The 13,737-nt window shown below is 34.4% G+C and overlaps 1 pseudogene; it reads left to right on the forward strand.

Moving 5' to 3' along the window:
• The first annotated feature begins 7,423 nt into the window (after nt 1–7,423).
• On the forward strand, nt 7,424–9,193 carry LOC125193176 (monolignol oxidoreductase AtBBE-like 15 pseudogene; annotated as a pseudogene).
• Nucleotides 9,194–13,737: the final 4,544 nt, after the last annotated feature.

A 13,737-nucleotide genomic window follows, 5' to 3' on the forward strand; every position in this document is an offset into this window, starting at 1 on the left:
CTGTGCCGAAAAGTTCCGCCTCAACTATGAAGAAACGGAGGGAGTAATAAACTAATAGAATGAAGTAATAGCATGAATAGATGAAGTAATAAACTAACGGAATGAAGTAATAGTACGACTGAATGAAGTAATAAGTTCATAACATACTTCATTTAGTTCATTATTTAGTTCATTATGTAGTGAATATAGTTCATTATTTTCTTCCAGCAAGTTTTTATCGAATAAAATAAATTAAAAATAAATTAAAAATAAATAAATAAATAACGTTTTTATTTAATAAAATATTAAATTAATTGTAAAGTAATCATAACCATAAGATTAAGAAAAATGAGTGGCCCAAATTTGGTCTCTAGTTCGGTTTTTAAGAAAGGTTTGATCAATGTCTTTAAGAAGGGTTCGACATTGATCACAAATCTATTATTAAATATGCATAGTAGTATAAGTTTTTTCACACACAATATCAATATATGCTAATAATGATTTTTTTGTGCTAAGACACTTAGAGCACTCCCAATGGTGCCGGCTAAAAGTCGGCGTTTATTCGCCGAGTTATCGCCGACCAATGGGAGAGGTCGGCGATAATTCGCGATTTTTCCTCCCGTTTTATCGCCAACCGGCGAAAAATCGCCGAATTATCGCCGACCACTGCGGGCGATAATTCGGCGATAAATATATTTTTTATTTTTTATTTTTAATTTTCCCCCTATAAATACACACCTTCTCTTCATTCTCTCCCCATCCTCATCCCTTTTCTCTCTCCATTCTCTCCTCATCCTCATCCCTTTTCTCTCTTCATTTATTTTCTCTCTCTCCATCTATATTTAATGAATTCTGAATCGTCTTCTCATTCTGAATCGTTTTTTTTTTTTACTTTGAATTTTTTTTCCATTCTTGTACTATTTTTTTTTATTAATTTTCGTCGTTGTAATGTTTACCCGTGTTTAATACAACGAACTTTATTACTATTATTTGTTTTGTCTTATAAATTAAATTAGCTAGTTTTATTATATACAAAAATAAAACAATTAAATTAGTGATGATGTAAAAATGAATGTTGAGTTAGGGAGAAATAAAGGAGAAACCATTGGAGCAGTTGGCTAAAAGTTGGCTAAAAACTGAGGATAAATTATGGTGCTGATGTGGCGCTGATGTGGCAGGAGTTAGGGAGAAATAAGGGAGGTTTTAGGGAAACCGTTGAAAATGCTCTTATATAGTACATGGGTATACTCGGTGGATCCAGTTCATTACAAGGGCTCACTTATATTTTTATTGTATCTGTATGAATTTTTTTTTCTATATTTCATTTTAGATAGTTTACCTTTTATATTCTTTTTGTTTTGACGTTATAGTACTAGTATTTTTTTTGTCAATACAAACTTTTAGTTTAATTGTGCTATAATATATAGGTTTTATTATGTATTTTAATGTACATGACTTTAAAATTTAATATTATTTTCAGATATATTATTATAAATATTATTTTATTTTTAATGTTTTATATATTTATTTATCATAAAATTTGTATCCCAAATTCAAAAGGTTTGGATCCGCCACTGTGGGTATATCAATATTATGTATGTACTAATACTCCTTCCGTCTGTGAATAGAGATCCCATTTTCCTATTTTGGTATGTTCGTGAATAAGAGTCTCAATTCAATCTACACTTTTGACATTCCATCAACTCATTATAGTACTACTATATACAAATAAGACTAATATTATATTGATTTTCTTCAGTTTATGGCACACAAACTATCCGTTATATTTACACAAAATTAGTGTACATATTGACGATTTTCTTCCATAACTACATTAGTTTTGATGGAAATCTTTGAAATTAAGATACTATCAGACTCCTATAATCTTTTATTTTTGACACAGACATTTGATTTAAATTCAATAATTTTACATAAACAATGCTTATAACGTGTGTAGAAAACTGTTATTGAATGCATAAACGGAGAAAATCACGCAAGTTGTGGTAGGCAAATTACTGACTAGCATAGTTTCAAAGTGGCATGTGATGAACGATTGACGGATTGAGTAATTCCTCAAATTAATTAATAAAGTATGGAGTACATATTAATATCCAATGAAAAGAATAATGGAAGGAAAAATGACCAAGTCAATGTATTGTTTAGTGCTTACTCTATAATTCCTTTTAGTTGTGCAATTTGCATAGTCATTAAATATGGAAGGTTAGCGATGTTTTCTAGTCTAACAAAATACATCATAACATTCTTGACTTGTCCAACTTGTCTAATATATTAGGCTATTCAAATCCAATTCTTAGAATATTAAAGATATAGTTATATAGGTTGTACTGTACATAAATATCCCAAAAGTTTGAATATCAATTTTTATCGTGACATAACTAATACGTGTGTCTCTAGTATTTTTTTAACATAGTCAATATAGTAATGGTTTTTATTTTCCATTCATACACTAGTTATCATCAATAACTAATGAATATATCACGGCAGTTTTTTAAATTATGCTTATGAGTTAAAGCAAATTAAAAAAAAACGGATTGTTAATTTCTAGATTGAAATTGAAAAATATTGTGATGTAATAATAATAAGAAGAAAATTTTGAAAAATAATAATAATGAAATTGTTTATTTTAAATTATTGAAATAAATGGAGTTTCTTAAAACAACTTTGTGTATGAATTGGAAATATCCCCTTCCCTTATAATAGGGTAAATACCTTTAAAAAAAATTACAATAAAAAATAGAGTAAATCTAAACTTTTGAAAATTAATGAAAATGACAATATAAATACTATAATTATGCTATTTTATCGCTCTCTTCTTACAAACGATTGATTAAAGAAATGTACGTAATAACGTAAATCACTTAAAATTCAAGCCTACGGATTGTGTCGGGTGTTTGATGGGATTTTAGGACTTATGTTCATATTATACGACAATTTTCGTGGATGGTTTTATTACTATATTTTATTTCGAGCTATATTAATTGGTCTCACTGGCTCTTGGACCAGACGAAAAAAGTACAAATAAAAGAATTCATTTTGGAAATCAAATAATTGTGAACTTTCCTGGAAAAAGTAAATGCAGTAATTTAGTAATTTACAGTATATCGTATTCATCTTGTTTTCATTTATAATAAGTGATATCGTTCGATTAGTCCAGCTAAAAAATTAAACAAAGAAGTAAAAGAAAGAAAGTAAAAAAGAAGATTAAGAAGAATAATAAAAAGAGAGAAAATAGACTTATGGATAGTCAGTCAACTAAAAATTATTGGTCGCAACTTGCAATACTTAATGCTGCCCAATTTTAGAATATCTTCAAATAAATGTTTTGAATATGTTAGTAGAAAGTTATTGATGCTAATGCAAATATATAGTGAACTAATATAGTTTACGTTAAAACACATATTAGTATAAATTTTAATGAATAAAACATTAAAATGTACAAAGCGAAATATGCATTTTGCTTTTATGTAATTTCTTAGTGACGAGGTTAATGATGAAGGGGATGAAAAATAGGAGTATATGATGGTTCATTAATGGAAACAACAAAATGTAAATGGGTTACACGAATACAATTTGACACTACTATTAGAAAAGGTCGTGATTATATTAATGCTTTGGAATTTTCATGATATTGACAACATTAATGTTCAGCCCTAAAATGAAGTCTTGGAGCTGCCCGCACTAGCGTGCTCAGTTGTTGCTCAAAACACGCTGTGGCAGACTTGGCAGTAATTTCTAATTTCGTTAAATTCAATTTTCTCTTTCTAACTCACAATTTTTTAGTAGAAGTCAAATGCTGAAGCATGCATCAGTGATCAGAGGGTCATATTTATCTATCTAACTAACTAGGCAAACATTATGAACTTTTAAAAAATCAAATTTTCTCTTTTTAACTCAATTTTTTTATATAGAAGTCAAATGTTCATGCCCATGTAAGAGACTCAGAGGTTCATATTTAGAGCATCTCTAATGGCTTTAGGCCAGTTACAGGCTAGCCTGTGGCTAGCCACTCTCTTCCTGCCACGTCATCAGTACTAAAATTCCACCTGCTACATCATCATTTTAATCAAATAGGCTAGCCGCAATAAAAATAATTCAAAAACTACATTTACGGAATTAAACACAAAATACGGAATTAAATTTACGACACATATACGGAAAAAATTCGTTAATTTTATTTAAATAAAAAAAGTACATTAACTAAAAATAAAAAAATTACATAATAAAAAAAATCTGGACTTCCACACACGAGTCACCGCCCCACTCTACTCCTCATTAATTTATTAAAAAAATACATTAAAAAATGCAATAAAAATGCAATAATTTTATATAAATTAAAAAAAATCCATCCTAAAAAAAATTACATAATTCAAAAAACTCAAAAAAAAAATACATTAAAAATGCAATAAAAAATGCATAAAAAAATACATTAAAAATGCAATAAATAAAAAAAATGCATAAAAAAATACATTAAAAAAAATGCAACCGGCTAGCCGAAATTGAGCCTACAATGGCGGATAGCGGGATCGGCCAGCGGTCGGCTAGCGCCCACAAATCGGCTAGAGCTCGCCGATCGGCTAGCCGAAATGCCACTGGCCGGTTCCAATAGTTCGGCTAGCTGACCGGCTAGCGACGCGAATCGGCTAGCCGCAATTGGAGATGCTCTTATTTCTCTAACTAACTAGTTCAATTATGCAAACATTATGAACTTTTAAAACATTGTACCTTATTAGTAGTTTAAAAGGATTATTTGCTTGTAAAATGATATACTTTATCTCAATTCTAATTTAGGATAGCATCTTTCAAATTTGTGCGGGAAGTACCAATCCATAATTTTATTTAGATTAGGGATGGGTAGGTACGGTATACATTACCGAAACTACTTTACCGTATACCTTACCATAAATACGGTATGCGAAAAAGTTATACCTTTACCTTACCAAAGTTTTTATTTTCGGTATGACGAATTTCCATACTGATACCGTACCTCATTTTCGGTATACCGTACCGAAGTTCGGTATACCTTACTTTTGCGGTATACCTTACTTTCAACATCAATTAATATAGAAAATTAGAGTTTTTAGAATATTATTTATATTTTATAATTTTAAAAATAAATTAAATATAATTTATTCATAATTATATTTATATTTCACAATAGATTTTATAATTTAAAAATATATAAAATATATTTTATATGTAATTATGTTTATATTTTTGTGGTATATACCTTAGTTTACGGTATATACCTTAATTTACGGTATATACCGAATTTCGGTATGCTATGGTATACCGCGGTATTTGAAAATTCATACCGTTACCTTACCGGAATCTTTCGGTAAGATATCATACCGTACCGAAAATTCGGTATTTTCTGTATTTTTTCGGTTCTATAAGACCGGTATTTCGGTATTTCAATATGTTTCCCCAGCCCTAATTTAGATCTTGCATATTAGACGCTGGCCATATTTGCCGTTGCAAAAATTCCTGTGTCTAAACCGAGCGGCGGGTTATATTACATCATATTTTTCATTGTTAGAACCTCGTTGGTAGTGGTAGACTTTGATTGAAAGTTAATTAAGGGCAAAATATTTGAAAAGAAGTGAGAGAGGTAATGATGATGCTTACTTCTTCGTCCATTTGAAAACTTGAAACACTGTGCCCATGTGTTGAAGTTGAAGATCTCCCACAATGAGAGACCATTCTATTGTTGTTAGTTTTCTCATCCTCTTTTTCAAGAGTTGTGGCTCCTCGTTAGGCCTTGTTTCCCATTTAGTGCTCCCTCTTTAGAGTTGTTGCCATTATTGATTTCCAAATGAATACCAAAATTCATAGATACCCCAGTGCTCCCTCTTTAGAGTTGTTGCCATTATTGATTTCCAAATGAATACCAAAATTCATAGATACCCCAGGATTTAAATCATTATGTTATTTTAGGATGTCTATGATTTAAAAAATTATTTATCTTTTTCCACCTATAATATGCATGGACCTGATATTCTATTAACTTTTTTTACTCACAATTCACTACTACATAAAATTAATACTTCATTTGTCTCATTAAAAGTGAAACATTTTTCTTTTTGAGTTGTGCCATTAAAAATGAAGTGTTCTCTAAAATAGAAATATCTCCATCTCTACTTTTTCTATTTTACTTTATTCTCTCTTCATTAACTCATAAAACAAAACTACATAATATCCCGTGCCCAAAAACTAACATTTCGAATTTAATGGGACGGGGAGAGTACTAACATTGAGACCCATATTCCACGAACATTTTTATTCTCTTTCACTCACAAAGTCAAATAATTTCTTAAAATTCGTGTCGAGTCAACATGACTCTTTAAATGGTAGACGGATGAAGTATATTATTATATGATTCTAATAGCAAAATAATTAGATTCGCTGGTTGTGGTTATTTGTCCAATTTAGGCTCCAAAACATTATCTTTAAATGTTTCAACAGGTAACGTGAAAATATCACACAGATATATAAGAGCATTCCCATCCGTGCTTTTAAATAAGAGCATGGAGGTGGGCCCGGACCCACTTTTACTCCTTGTTCTTAGGCAAGAGCACAACACCCACATCCGTGCTCTTTTGCAAGGACAAACTCAAAGGTCCCACCATTCTATTATTCAATTTAAATATTTCAATTACTAAAAATATTTCTACAATATAAAAATACATTAAAAAATAAAAGTTACATAATTAAAATCCTAAAAAATAAAAATTACATAAATAAAATTCTAAAAAATAAAAATACATAATTAAAATCCTAAAAAATAAAAATTACATAATTAAAATCCTACAAATTAAAAATTACATAATTTTTAATGTTGAAGTGGGAGTATTTATAGATGAAAATGTGAATTTTGGGGAAAAAAATTGAAAAATAAATTAAAAATGTGTAGAAAACGGATATAATTTATTGGGAAGTGGGAAAATATTTTTTTTTATTTAAAAATATTTTTTTTAAAATTAAATTCGATTAAAAAAAAGAATAAAAAAAGAATTTCTAATGGCTAAGCCGTTGGCCAATCACAGCCCGCCATGTCGAGCTACTCAGCGGCACGGACGTGCTCTTAGCTAAGAGCACCGCCCTGCCGCTGGCAAGAACGGACAAGCTGCATTGGCGGACGAGCAGTGTCCCCGCCACTGGTACGGACGGACAGGGCACCAATGTGGATGGTCTAATATGATTACATACCAATTCCTAATTACAAAAATAAAAGCAGAGCCCTTATTACGTTGTATCATACGCATGTGATTCGAATTTATGTAATCTACAAATTTATGTAGTCTACTCTGAGCACATAACAATGGGACCTAATGTTTTCATACGCGTATAAAATCATAATTCATTCATTCTTCATAAGTGTGCCGTGGTTGACTTAGTCCAGAGATAAAATTCAGTGTAATTCATATTTTGCATCTCTATAAATAACATCAACATTTGGTAAGTAAACACACCAACCCAAAAATGAATCCTCACACCTCAATAATCCTCACCTCTTTTCTACTCCTACTCTCCATCTCAACCGCCACAAAACCCCCTCGAATCCAAGACTCATTCCCAAAATGCGTAGCCAAACACACCGATAGATTCACACCTTCAAACACCTCCACCTTCTTCGGCGCCCAAACCTCTCTCTACACCTCCCTCTTACACTCCACCGCCCAAAACCTCCGCTGCCTCCTCCCCTCCATGCCCAAGCCGCTCCTCATCTTCACGCCGCTCACCGAATCCCACGTCCAAGCCGCCGTCCTCTGCGCCAACCACCTCCGCGTCCACCTCCGCATCCGCAGCGGCGGCCACGACTACGAGGGCCTTTCCTACACATCGGAACTCAAATCCCCGCCGCCGTTCATCCTCCTCGACCTCGGGAAGCTCCGCGCCGTCGACGTCGACATCCGCTCCAGCACCGCGTGGGCCCAGGCCGGGGCCACCATCGGCGAGCTCTACTACCGGATATCGGAGAAGAGCAAAACGCACGGCTTCCCCGCTGGTTTATGCACCAGCCTCGGCGTCGGCGGCCACATCACCGGCGGCGCGTACGGCCCGATGATGCGGAAGTACGGCCTCGGAGCCGACAATGTCGTCGACGCCAGAATCGTCGACGCCAACGGAAACGTCCTGGACAGGAAATCCATGGGGGAGGACACGTTCTGGGCGATCAGAGGCGGCGGCGGCGGAAGCTTTGGAGTTATATTAGCATGGAAGGTCCGGCTCGTCAGGGTCCCACCCACAGTAACGGTTTTCACCGTACCGCGCACGATAGAGCAAGGCGCGACCAAAATCTTATACAAATGGCAGCAAATCGCTGACAAAATCGATGAGAATCTTTTCATCAGAGTAATAATCCAGCCTGTCCCTGCAGCGGCGGCAGGAAACAGGACGATTATGACCGCGTACAACGCGGTGTACCTGGGCCGATCCAGCTCGCTTCTGAGAGTCATGAGCTCGAAATTCCCGGAGCTGGGGCTGACGAGGAATGACACGAAGGAAATGAGCTGGATCGAGTCGGTGGTGTACATGGGGAGCTTCCCCGAGGGGACTCCGACAGCAGTGCTGCTGTCGGGGAAACCAGCGTTCGTGAACTACTTCAAGGCGAAGTCGGATTTCGTGAAGGCGGCGGTGCCGGAGGCCGGGCTGGAGGGGCTGTGGAAGGTGATGCTGGAGGAGGAGTCGCCGCTGACGATATGGAATCCGTTTGGCGGGAAGATGAGCCGGATTCCGGAGGGGGAGATTGCGTTCCCGCACCGGAAGGGGGTGGTGTTCATGGCGCAGTATCTGACGACGTGGCAGAGCGAGAAGGTGGATGTGGGGAAGCGGTACGAGTGGATGCACAAGCTGTACGAGTATATGGCGCAGTACGCGTCTAAGAATCCGAGGGAGGCGTATGTTAACTACAGAGACGTGGAGATCGGGATGAATAATTGCAGCTCCGTTGAGGTTGAGGGTATTGGTAGGGAATGGGGGAGTAAGTATTTCAAGGGTAATTTTGAGAGATTGGTGCAGGTGAAGGCTAGAGTGGATCCGCATGATTTTTTCTGGCATGAGCAGAGCATTCCTACCTCGCTCTACAAATAATCTCATCAACTTTGCTTATCTTTTTATTAATTAACCTAATTTTGTTTCTTCTTCTTTTCTCTGTTGTAACTTTTTGTTTGATTCTGAGCTGTTATGTGATAAATACTCCCTCTGGCCCATTAGAGCATGAATAACCCTGGCCCGGATTTGGGCCGCAAGTCCCCTCCACGTCATCATTCCCTCAAACTAGGGGTTCCAGGCCACAATTCCATTAACACCGCAGGCCACAACTCAGGCCACAACTATTCATTTCACAACATATTTTAATCGTAAAATAGAATACGTTGAACAATTAAAACCGAAAAAATCATTTTTAATTCAAAATTAATTAATTATAAAAAAAAATTTAAAAATAGAACAACAAAAAAAAATGCAAATTTTTTTACTATTATTCATCTTCCTCTCGCCCCTCTTCTTCTTCAAAATGCAAAAAAAAAAAAAAAATGCAAAGAAAATCAAAAATTGAGGCTGGTCGCCCCCTTCTTCTTCCCCACCCTATCCCTCTTCTTTCTATTCCAAATGCAAAAAAAATCAGAAATTGAGAGGCTCCATTGCCCTCTTCCTCCCTCTTCTTCCTCTCCCCCTCCCTCTTCTTCCTCCTGAAATTGGGGCCCGGGACGGAAATAGCTCACCTCCAACGCCGGCCAGGCCGTATTGCGGCACGTCCCACGCCATGTAACGCCGAGCCGGGCCGGACCCCGGGAGCGGCCCAGGGACGCAACTGCGTCCTCGGGACCGTCCCGAGCCGTGCCGCTCTCCCCTCCAACGCTGTTCTCGGGCCGGGACTCGCGATTTGCGGCCCGGTCCAGGCGCGTTATCGATGCTCTTAGAAATGCAACGTTTTTCTTTTTGGGTTGTCCCACTAAAAATGAAACGTTTACTAAAATGGAAACATCACTCTCTCTACTTTTCCCTCTCTCCTACTTTACTCTCTCTTCATCAACTCACAAAATAACACTGCATAAAATTTCATGCCAAAAACCAAATGTTTCATATTTATTGGGACGGAGGGAGTAATTGTTTTTTCAGTGCAAGATATGTTTTGAATTTTGATGATGTACTATTTGAATTTGGAGTTTGTGTCTCCTCTTTCGAGATTGATATTTAATGTAGTACTATCAGATTTATTTATTCATGTCTACGTATATGGATAGTCAAACTTAGCAATCAATTTAATGTCCATTAAACTCGTTTTACTTGAGAGTAGCTACTCTTTAACTCTTAAAGCTAGGTCTAATTGACAGTTTTAATTACAAAAACAAGCTGGGCCTAATTGATGTACTTAAGTTGAAACTTGTACTGTTCAAATGTAAGATTTAATTTAATACGCATAAGATCCATCTCACCTATGTATGTGAAATCATTCAACACCTCAAGATTTATCAACGTCATTCTTATCCAATATTTTAATTTTAAATTTATTTACACTATTAGTAATTAATTGCTTTTGAATTTAAGTATAAATATCTCTATGAACTTTTTCTGGAATGTTTTTTTATCTTGAATTTTATTATACTTGTAGTATGATTTAATTTTACTATTTACAAATATAGAATTATTAATAATAAATACAAAGACTAATTTTCATCATTAGCTTTTAGCTCGATAAATCCAATAAATTAGCTAAAACTCCTGACATCTAGAGTTAGCGGGTAGCGGATATCCAATATCTGGCGGGTATCGGGTCGAAATGGAAATTACTCGTTACCCGCTACCCATTTTGCCACCCCTAGAAAATTCTAATTCTACTTATGTACACGGTACACCTGAATATATTTTCTGAATATATTTTATGAAGTTGACTGAATTGAACTTGACGGTAGATTGACATCTTAGTTCCAGCAACTTGGAAGATGTTAGTTGTAAGATTTCAAGTAACCATAACTTGTAAATGTGTGTTTAGTGGCGGATCCAGGATCCGAAAATGGAGGGGGCGGAATATATAGTATTAGCTTGATTTAGTGCGAACATGACTATTTTTTTCATTGTTCGGGGTGATGCCAGAGGCAAACGGAAGAGGCGAATATGGTAATTTTACGTCCCGATAAGAGGAAAATAATTGCGCGGCTGCCCCCCTAGATCCGCCACTGCGTGTGTTATTCGTTATTATAAGGATTGAAGCACATGATAAATTGTCAACATGTTGTTGGATATTTGAAAATCTATGCTAGAAAATCTTATTAAGAGAGAGATAATATTATATTGAAGTCTATAAAATTGGAAAGACATAGTTTGGTAATAAAACTTACAATAATAGCATTGCTTTTAACGGAATGTTACTTCAAATTGTGGGAAAAAGGTTACCGTCGAAGAACTGGGATAGTTTATTTTTTTTATATTATAAGCGTGTAGGAATTTATTTTGTCAAATACTAATAAACTCTTAAGAAATTTATGAACTTATACCATCAATCAAACCTCCATGAAAATTCTTTATCTTTTCAATCTAATATTTTGTATTTCATCTCAAACATTCATATATATTTTAGCAATTTTATCATCGAAATTTTAAATTTTAAGTATTTCCAATTATTTCTTTTTATTCGCCTTAGCTCTTTCCAATCAGTATTTACTTTTATTTGTCCAAAGAAAATACTTTCCATCCATATAACACGTGTCACATTATGGACGATATACATTTTTTAAAAATGATTAAAAATGTGTAAATAGAATTAGAGTCTCATTTTAACCGTGGGATATATGTATTATTAAGAATCGCATGAACCCAACTTTTATAAACCAACCTTTAATTGATATACATAATCATGATGTGCATTCACGTCACTCTGGAATAGCAACTAAATGACTGGTGTGAGCCATTGTGAGCCATGTGTAATAAGAGTGTGCAATTAAATATTAATTTTATCATTCCATTATTTGTGTGATACTAAGATTGTGCAATTAAATATTAATTGCTACCATTCCATGATATTTGAAAAAGACGCAAATAATTGACTTTCACCTAATCATTTGTTTATGCATTCCTTGAAAGATGCAAAAGTGAGCTATCTTGGCATCCTTCGTGTTGTTGCATGTGGACATTGATAGACTACTTTGATCGGATCTTAGCTTTAACTTTATTAAGATTGATTCTGACTTTGATCAATTATTTTCATATACATTGTTATCAATTAGAAGCCTTATTAAAATGAAATCACAATAGAAGACTAAATAAAAATGAGAGGGATCGAATACAAAGAAGAAACAAGTTTTTTTTACACAAATTTATGGTAAGGAAAATTTGCAAACGACATTCAAGCTTGTTGCGTATTGAATAAATTTTGTCCATGTACAATAAATCTAAACACTATACAAATTTATACTTCAAAATTAAATATGATAAACTCAATTTAAAAGATATTAAGATTTAAAATCGCGGAAGAAGAAAGGTTTTTGGTATGCCGACAAATATGCAAAGAGTATTTAGACAAAGCTGGGTCAAATACGCTGTCAGATTTCCACGTTACTTTTGAAATAAAATGTACCCCTTTTATTTTATTTAATTGGGCCATAGTTTTGTCCCCTAATTAACTAACCACGAATTTTTTATAATATTAGACCAATTAAAGTTTTATACCTGATAATCAAAGTTAATAGTACAAAATAAACTCTCCACATATAAGAAACGTGGAAATCTGACTTACAAAAGAAGTTCATATCAATTTTAAGTAAAGAACACTACATTGGGAAGATATACTAAAAGGAATATTTGGAATTATAAGAAGAAGAAAAAAAGTGAGAAAAGAAAATTAAAATTACTTTCAATTAGAGGGTTACATTGAGGGCCTTGTTAATTGAATAATTTTTACCATGAAATTATCTAACACTCCCTCCTTACTCAAAAAATATGCAGCTTGGATTCGACACAAATTTTAATGTAAAAATCGGTAAACTAAGAGAGAGTAGAGAGAAAAAGTAATTAAAGCATTATTAGTGAAGAACGGGTCCCACCTCATTAGAGAGAAAAGACTTTCTAAAATTAAAAAATGTATATTCATGTGGGACGGACTAAAAATAAAATAGTACATATTCTTGTGGGACGGTGGAAGTGAATAAATTGGGGAAATATCATACTCCTCATGTACAAGTTTAACCGGTTACTACAACTACTTAATAGTGTTTAAATTTTTATCTTTACATGTTAGAGCATACCCAATTGTTAAGAGTCCAGCCCATTCAGAGAAATAGTCCTCTTTTTTTTTTTTTCCTCTTTTGTAAAGATATAACAATAACAAAACGCAGTTAATCATCTCTATGTATAAACTTAAAGATTTGATATGCCGAGCGACAATTTGTGAGCGGCATTTGAGCGCCCATTTTACCGGTAAGGATCTCCTCATCCACTTTTTCCTACTCCACTCCTCATCTACCTCTCACAATACAATAAAATAATCCATCATCACTTATTAAAATTGATTATAATTATAATATTATTATATTGTATTATGAGAGGTGGATGAAAAATGGAGTAGGAAAAGTGGATGAGGAGATCCTTCCGGCCATTTTACACGTCACTCCTCTCTCTCTCTATTCTGTGAAATTATCACATCTCTCATTCTCAACCGATCTGAAATTCCTCTCTATAATCCCTTCAGTTTTTAAATTAATTTCATATTAAGATTACGACGCCTCAGAAGAATGAGAGAAG

This window comes from Salvia hispanica, chromosome 4 (assembly GCF_029641045.1).
Source record: "Salvia hispanica isolate PSC_SH4W2 chromosome 4, Shi_PSC_v1, whole genome shotgun sequence".
Lineage (NCBI taxonomy): Eukaryota > Viridiplantae > Streptophyta > Magnoliopsida > Lamiales > Lamiaceae > Salvia > Salvia hispanica.